The sequence below is a fragment of the Thermobia domestica genome, chromosome 10 (genome assembly GCF_964235325.1).
Source record: "Thermobia domestica chromosome 10, izTheDome1.hap1.1, whole genome shotgun sequence".
Taxonomy (NCBI): domain Eukaryota; kingdom Metazoa; phylum Arthropoda; class Insecta; order Zygentoma; family Lepismatidae; genus Thermobia; species Thermobia domestica.
Window position 1 is genome coordinate 224,026,306 of NC_137463.1, and position 8,857 is coordinate 224,035,162.

General features: G+C 34.5%; 2 non-coding genes across 2 annotated transcripts; both read right to left on the reverse strand.

Annotated features, from left to right (window-relative positions):
• Positions 1 to 4,345: 4,345 nt before the first annotated feature.
• Positions 4,346 to 4,417, reverse strand: TRNAA-UGC (transfer RNA alanine (anticodon UGC)). The gene has a single exon. It is a non-coding gene; the product is annotated as a tRNA-Ala (tRNA).
• A 2,414-nt stretch (positions 4,418 to 6,831) lies between these two features.
• Positions 6,832 to 6,903, reverse strand: TRNAA-UGC (transfer RNA alanine (anticodon UGC)). Its single transcript has one exon. It is a non-coding gene; the product is annotated as a tRNA-Ala (tRNA).
• Positions 6,904 to 8,857: the final 1,954 nt, after the last annotated feature.

Below are 8,857 nucleotides of genomic sequence, written 5' to 3' on the forward strand. Positions count from 1 at the left end.
ACCAGAAATTATTGTAATAATGGAATTGATAAGCTGTTTCCATTGTTATTTTCTGTGTGTTTAAAGTTTAACGTCTATTTTCAGCATATAGGCTATATTAATCGTGGATCCATAATTTAAGATGGAACCCGAACCACTGCCCTCAGTGTTTCTTCCAGACCTGTTTTTTTTTGGGGGGGGGGGCACTGCCTCCTCGGAGCTCTGAGAGTGCCCCCACGGAAGAGACCAAAATAATACGTCTATAATATAATAATAAACAGAATAGTATTAGCAGTGTCCCCCTGAATACTAAATGTGCCCCCCGGAACATTGTTTCTGAGAGAAACACTGACTGCCCTGTTACGCTTTCAAAATTTTCAAGACACTCCTAGCGGGAATCGAACCAGCAATCCTATATATCAAAGCGCACTGGTCACTGAATACATTCTAATGCAACTAGCTTTCTTATCTTTATTTCTAGTCCCAAGACAATTGACCGTCATTTTCATTCTTTCTTTTTTCTTTTTGGTTATAAACGAAAAACTTGAGCGAATTTGGATAGAGATGATATACACGTAATTACGCTGAATCCAAATTCGCTCAATTTTTTTTGCCCATAACAAAAAAGAGTGACACTATCAATCGTCTTGGGGTTTCGAAATTTGGATTCAGCGTAAAATAAAATACATTGAATCCTACCCTGGGGCCCGCTGCACAGAGCTTTTCTGTTTGTGTGACTGTGTTATTTCATCAATCACCCATCTTTTTTAGCCTATAGTTATAATCCTGGAACATAAAACAAGAAACATTATTTCACTTTCAATAACGCCGGTGATGGTTAATATGATATTCCATGTTATTATAAGAGATTCACATTTAAATCAATTGTCTCAGAGTGTTCTTCGAGCACACCTTTCATTTAACTAAGAAAAAGTTCGTTATTTTTTTGGTCTCTGTTATTTCATGAATTGCCAACTTAACCAAGATGAAATACTTAATTTATTAGTTTCATATAATACAGACTTTCATATATATATATATATATATATATATATATATATATATATATATATATATATATATATATATATATATATATATAACTGTGACAAACATCTTGGCATGCTGCTAGCTTTCCCTTTAAATGCTGCTAGCAAATGAGAGGCCAGCGGTATTGCCACATTTTTCTGTACACATCACGTCTATCCCCTGACACCTAATCGCGCTGTAGCTTCTTTGCTTAGCTATAGCTACATCCCTTTACTACTTGGCAACGTCGCGCCAGAGCTTGCATTTATTCGTTTAGCTGAAATGCCAAGATATTTGTCACAGGTTTTAGTTTAACATTCAGGATCGGCTCTACCACATGTACGTACGACACGTGTATTTGCACGGGGTAGCAAGTTTCGAGGAGCGGCAAAATCTGTCATAACTATATTATTTAGAATAAATATTTCTTATTGGAAAAAGACTTCATGGTGATGGTAGTTAAATTTACTAAGCTGACCTTCTATTTGAATACTACATTTATAAATCATGTTTAGGTCGCATTAATATAAAGTTACATGGACAGTGCTAAAGTAAATAGTCAAACAAATCCCAGCATGAATTGTTTGATTGTCGTCAAATACAAAAACTCAATTCTCGAGCAGTAGCGAACACCTGCTCTATTTAATTATCACATTTTTTATATGAAAACTAGATTTATCCTTGTCACAAACAAGTTCCTTATCATTGAAGGCGGAAACAAGTTTAAAAAAAAATATTAACAGATAGAAGAAAAATTAAGATATAAAGATAAGAAAGCTAGTTGCACTAGAATTGCAAACTGATATATTGAGATTGAAACTCGATATTGAATTCTGTAAAAAGGATTAGCATCTTTCCGCTGCAGGTGTTTTTGCTTCATCTTTCACTTAAAAAAAATCAGACACAACGAGATTGTATTTTAGTGTTTATGTCTTTCTGAGTGCGAGTGCGTTTGTCCAACCCGTTCGTTATTCATGATGGAGTAGCATATTTAAAATCGTGGTTTTTAATATTTGTTCTTTCTGGAGAAGGGGGGCGCGAAATGATGCCATTTCATGGTTATCATGAATTGCCTCGGGCCGGCTCTGTTAACGTCTCACGATTATCTGCCAAACTAAAAGATGGTAATGATGAGGTGAATGATAATGGTAGGTGAAGAAAATTGAAGACAACGGGAAAACCATGAGAAAACCTACGCAAGCGATGCTCATCCGCCACAAGACTCACTTGGTGTAGGTATAATCGAACCAGGGACATCCATGTGCAGGAAGTGAGCACTCTACCACTGAGCCACCTCGACACTATAATAAAGAATATATTGATATTCACCTGTACCCTTTTATTTCCTAACACATAAATTTAACCAAGCTGCAACTCTTGATTTGTTTCTTTCATATAGCAAAGAAAATATCGCTATTCATTTGTTTTCTTTTTATTTCCTGATTGTCAGTTGAACCAAGCTGAAATATTTCATTTATTTTGTTTCTTATTCAAAAACTGAGTTCAATTGAAGACTTACACACGATACCGTTAGAAGCTTTTGTTGCATAAGGTCATCTGAAACAGGTTTTTCTCGCTTTGTCTTTATCATCTTCAAGGAGAAAGCAATAAAGCTATAGGGGAACTCATTTAATATTTGTCTCTTGTTATAGCATAAACAACCAATCAAAATATGATATAATAACTGTTTTGTCTAGGTTCGTAAGGAAGAAACGTTGTCCTCAAATTATCGTATTTTTTTTTAATACTTAATTACGTACAAAGAAGATGCTTGGAATGTATCGTGTCTCGTTTTACTTCTTCATTGGCGGTTTTTCTGTATTGAACTAAAAAAAAAAAATCAAAATTAGAAAGCTACGTTTAAAATAATAATACGAAATACCTGTGTATATATATTTACTTCCTTATGCCTATAGAATGAATCAAATGTCTTTGTAAATAGGTAAAATAATTTGTGATGTCCATTATTCCAGACACTACAAATCACTACCATCTCTCAATTTTTATCGGACCTTCATATCTATAAGTTATCTATCCTAGCAATAAATTTGCCACGCTCATCGTAGGCTCTTATGCTCCCTTCGCTCGCAGTCACTGAGTGACGTGACTTAGTTGTGTCACAGCTTGTGAAAAGACAGGCAACCGACAGCAGGTACACCCCACCCCACCCCTTTTATTGCTCAAGTTATGAATGATGTTGCCAGGACACATAGAAATACATGGAACACGCAGAAACACACATATAACCGTCCATGGTTCGAGCCACAAAGAATCCCATCAATATATGTTTGGTTTTGTCAACAACATATTTCCGTCCTTTACTTCTTTCCTGAATTATTTAATAATAATAATAATAATAATAATAATAATAATAATAATAATAATAATAATAATAATAATAATACATAAGTCTGGTAAAGACAATAAAGAGACAATAACGGAAACGAGAGTAGCCAATCAAACTGGCCAACCGTGCCGATGCTCGTTTTTTTTTTTGGGGGGGGGGGGCTTCATTCGATTAATAGGATGAAGATACTTGTACATATGAGCAGATCCTCTATTTTATAACATACTTGACAATAATGCTTTAGCACAACAGCGTATACAGAATTTCAATAAGGGAAATAACGTTCAAGGAAACAAGTTCATACCGTTTCAGAATTTTTGTATATGTATCTTAATATGTAAATGTTTACTTTTTCATATCTTGTTCACGTATGTGTGTTAAAATCCATAATCTCCCTTACGTACACCACTGTTTTAGCATGAACGAAGATTTCAATTAAGAATTTGTTTGGTGGAATTCCATCTATGAATCAGAATGAAGTAAATTTAAAAGGGAGAAGGATACAAAGTTGCTTTTGTTTTCATAACACGTCTTTTCTTTGTTAATAGACAAGTTTTTTTAAATAAGAAAATACTAGATTTAAAAAATAATCTATTAGAAGCATGAGTAATATTCCTCTATTTAAAAACTTGGTACACAGAAGAAGTTTTTTAATAGTCTACAAATTATTTCCAAATATTTCAGCACAATTAGAAATATATTCAGAATTTTCTTCGCAACAATCATTCAAATTGTAGTGCACAAAAATTATTCTATACTTCAAAGAGAATTTTATTATTATTATTATTATTATTATTATTATTATTATTATTCCAGTTTTAGATTTAAGTGCCTTAATTCATAAGAACGATAAGAAACATTTAGCACAAAATGTTGCAATAGGAGCATGCACACCCAATTTCTCTATCAGATAAACAAAGCAGAGATATTATAAAAACACAAGTTTCTTTTCTTTTTCATTTTGGAAGACAAGAGGCAAAAAGGAAACAATGGAGATGCCGGGGATCGAACCCGGGGCCTTTCACATGCAAAGCGAACGCTCTACCACTGAGCTACATCCCCGCTCTGCTAGTCTCTATCTAGAGCGTTTTGCAGAGCACGGTTGAGTTATGACGCATAGCAATTACGTCATAGTCAGTAGCTAGCAGTAATACATAGACCAGTGATGCCAACCCGTGGAGAAAATATCATTTTGTGGGAAAAATTTCATTTTGTTGGATTTCGGACATTAATTATTCGCAATGGGAGAAAGGGAATTTTCGTCGAAATTGGCAACATATATGGGATTTTTCACTATATGTAGAATCCACACTAACGAAATTCTCTAGAAGTAAGCATAATGAGCAGTGGTGGAACTAGAAAGTGACGTGTGATTCGAAAACTCGAGTACAAAGAAATGAAATTTGTGCTCTGGAACTTGAAGAGAAAAGAAAACAAAACAATGAACGAATGAAGGAAAGAAAAAGAAGAAGAAAATATCAAAGCAGATACAATCAATTTCCAAATGTTTCACACGATATACGTGGAGAACAAAACTTTTCTAGTATCAATCGGTTCAGTATAAGGTGATAGTACACGGGGTAATGGAGTGACTGCATTTCTGACAATATAATGAAATACACTTGTTTTCGATTAATAAAAATAGTTATTCACAAACTATTTTATAAACTTGGAAGGTAGAATAATATACTGATAATTCACCCAGAAATTGATAAAGGTAATACACAACATACATAAGTTTCATTTTCATCTATTATATAATTAGCCTATTATTATTATTATTATTATTATTATTATTATTATTATTATTATTATTATTATTATTATTATTATTATTATTATTATTATTATAGTACAACGTCAGAAATAACAGCCTATAAAATGCCAACTGGGAATTTTTGCCTCTCAAGATAGGATTTTATAGCGTTTCAGGTTGACATCACTGGGGTCGACCAGCAAGCTGAGGGAGGTACCCCTAAGCGATCTGTATTATACCGTCTGAGTCCATTGATGATTGCTTCTAGTGGGTTAGTGAAGAGATGTGGAGACCAGATCAGTAGTGATATTTGAAATGACAAGTAGCTCTCAATTTTAAAGAGATTGGCCACCCCTGCTATATACACACAGTATTTACTCAAGATTGAGTGCATTTTCACACACACACACACACAAAAAAAGCAAATCAGATTCTTATGGATTAATAAGAATGCTGATATTGAGTCACAACGTCATATGCTTTCTATTGTTTCAGAGTAAACAAAAATTTGCTCATCATTTAATATTTACTTCTGACAAAAACTTGACCACTTTCTGCCGTACAGACAAATTCCATGGCATGATTTACACGAAGGTGTTTATATTCTCCGTCGTTCAGATGATAATCGTAAGCTTTCCAGCCAATCAGATGTGATTGTTGTTCCTGGTATAATTTTATCATTTATAACGGTAAGTAGTGTTTCTTTGCTCCTTTCTTCTGCTGCCCCTAAGAAGAATTTCGTGCTGTTTCCTCACAAAGGCCGCCAAAAATCCACTCTTCAACCTCTATTATAATTTATTTTTCCCGATTTCGACTCATCTATTTCTACGATTTCTTTTTTCTCCCATTCTACCTATTCGTTCATAAATTCTAACCACCCAATTCACGCATAGCTTTCTATAAAAATTGCTACAATCTACCACTATGTGACGAAGAGGTAAAAGTGGGTCTGAAATGGTAGCAGGACACATGACATCATGCTGTCCCCGCGCCTATGTTTGCCCATTGTAATATGTTTAGGATGCGGGGGAACGCCATAGATATTTTTTGGAAATGAGGTAACGGCGTCCTTCCGCGTTCCCCCTCAACTTTTGCCCCTGGTATGACGGCCACTCGTGGTAAAACAGATCTTCCCCAATACACAATAAATAATAACATCTTTATCGATAACTTGGTGTCTTCGAAAAACGTACCCTTCGTTGCTGACTTTTTCCAATGACATTTCACACAATCAACACGATGTTCACTTTTAGATATGTAACTGTTTCTCCATTTCCTTATTTTCAATACCTTCCTACATTTCCCATATTTTTCTGTCAATTTTAATACTTTGTATCGCTTCGCAAACCGTAATAACTTTTCTTCCTCATCAACATACTTCGTTATAGAACACAAAATTGAAATGTCATATCTATTACTAGAACTCCCATCTATCAATACGGAAACTAATGTCAGACGTCAGCATATTTTCACTCAAAAATAGTACCAACAAAATGTAATTTTTAACGTTTCAAACTATCACGTTATACTTGTTTAGTTTGCATGAATTTCACAACAGAATTATCAATTCACCATTTCTTTCGTGCAAATTTTACGATTTTTTCATATTTCTGAACCTATTCTTCGGCACTTAAGCCCTGAAAAATACACCTGAGATGCTATAAAAAGAAAGAAGTTTCTTTTCAAATGTGGAAAACAAGAGACACAAAAATAAATACGATGGAGATGCCGGGGATCGAACCCGGGGCCTTTCACATGCAAAGCGAACGCTCTACCACTGAGCTACATCCCCACTCTTCGTGTATGTATTTAGAACGTGTAGTCGAGGACGGATGAGTTATGACGCGTACCAGTTACGTCATAGTCGATAGCTATCACGTGTCTTCCACGTTTTCGTCAAGAAATTATAGTGGAACAAGGAAGAAAAAAAAGATGATTTTTTAAAAATGAATTTACATATTTTTCTTTGTCCACCTTTCTCAGCTTATTTGCTGTGCGGAAATAAGAGAACTGGAATTTACAGTATTTTGGCTGCTCTTCTAAAGATGTAGAAATAAAATACATGAAAAGAACAGTAGAAATACAGTTAGTTGTTTTACCGATGGAAAATAATTCCACTATTCCGTAAAGTTAACTAACTGCCTTCAACAGGCGCGCACCCCGGCATTTTTGTTGGGAGGGGTCCAGAGGTTTGGGTGGAGAGGTCTATTTAGTATTGAACCAGTGGTATTCTTCGCCCGTAAAAACGATAGTGATTTTTAAGTATTGTCAGCTATATTCTCAGAAAAAAATATAGAATTAAATTGTTTTTATGAGAAAAGAAAGAGTACAGATAAAGTATAAGATCAAGTCTTTATGTGGGGACGCTCTGGCTCAGTGGTACAATGTTCACCTCCGGTACTTGGGGTCCTTGGTTCGATCCCAGCTCGCGCCGTGTGGACTTTGTGCTGGACAAACACCGTGGTCGTGGATTTTCTCGGGGTTCACCCGTTTCCTCCGACTTTCTTCATAGTTTCTCTTGTCTCCCTTAACCTAACGTGGGTCGTAAAACTTAAAGATTTCATTTCAAATCTTTATGTTATATCAATCATTCTCAGCCAAACAAGAATAGCTTTATTAAGAAAGATATTAATGCATCTTGAGTTACGAAGTTTTTGGGGGGAAGGGGTAGAGGTGCACGGGAAAGAGGAGGGGAAAGACTTTTACATTTTGGCATCCTACAAAAGTAAATGTATTATGCACTATTCAAATAAATTGGTTCAATATATTTGTATGTGGGCCATTTATATTATTATTATTATTATTATTATTATTATTATTATTATTATTATTATTATTATTATTATTATTATTATTATTTATTTATTTATTTATTTATTTATTTATTTTCTCCATTCCTCATCTGACCAGGCGATATAATAATATACGGGTCATCTAAGTACTGTATATTACTGTTTCTGTTTCCCCCCTCCATTCTAGGGTTTATACGAAGTTTTTTTTTTTTTTTTTTTTTTTTTTTTTTTTTTTTTTACAATTCTGCATGTGTCCAGCGTTTACTCTCTTTTGTATTTTTTTTAGATGATTTTTATTTTCAATTTCAATATTGTTACAAGTGCCATTTTTAACATCTTGGGGAACCACTTAGGTATTCGATATTACGAACTAACTAACTCTATGGTCCATGAAACCCGGAGGTTCAATGTCACATGCTCAAAAGCTCTCCAGTCATTCAGTTTTGCTCTTAACCAAGTGGATCCATTTTCTACTTTTAATTCCTATTTCTGCGAGAATCATCTTAATATTGTCCTCCCATCTGCGCATGGAGTCTTCCTAAATGGTCTTTTTCTGATTGGGTTTCCAGGTAAAATTACTTCTAATGTTAATGTTGGTATCCCATATTATATTGGTATTATATTAACATTTTTTTCTCTTCCATTGCTTTCATGTTTCCGGCTAGCTGTTTGTATTTTTTTCTATTTTTTTCTCTACATACTTTCTGCAGGTTTCTTGTATTTGTTATTATGATTTCTATTAGATGCATCTCTCCCTTCTCTGCTTATTACTGTTATGTCTGGCCTGTAACGATTAAGATTCTTTCTCGGTTAGTATCGCTTTGTTCCAGTAAAGTTTGGGTGGTATGGTGGCTCAGTGGTGGGGTTCTTACCTATGCTGTCGTATCCTTAGTTCGATCCCCGTCCAAGTAAGTTTGTGATGAACAACATCGGGTATTCCCATTTCCTCCCATA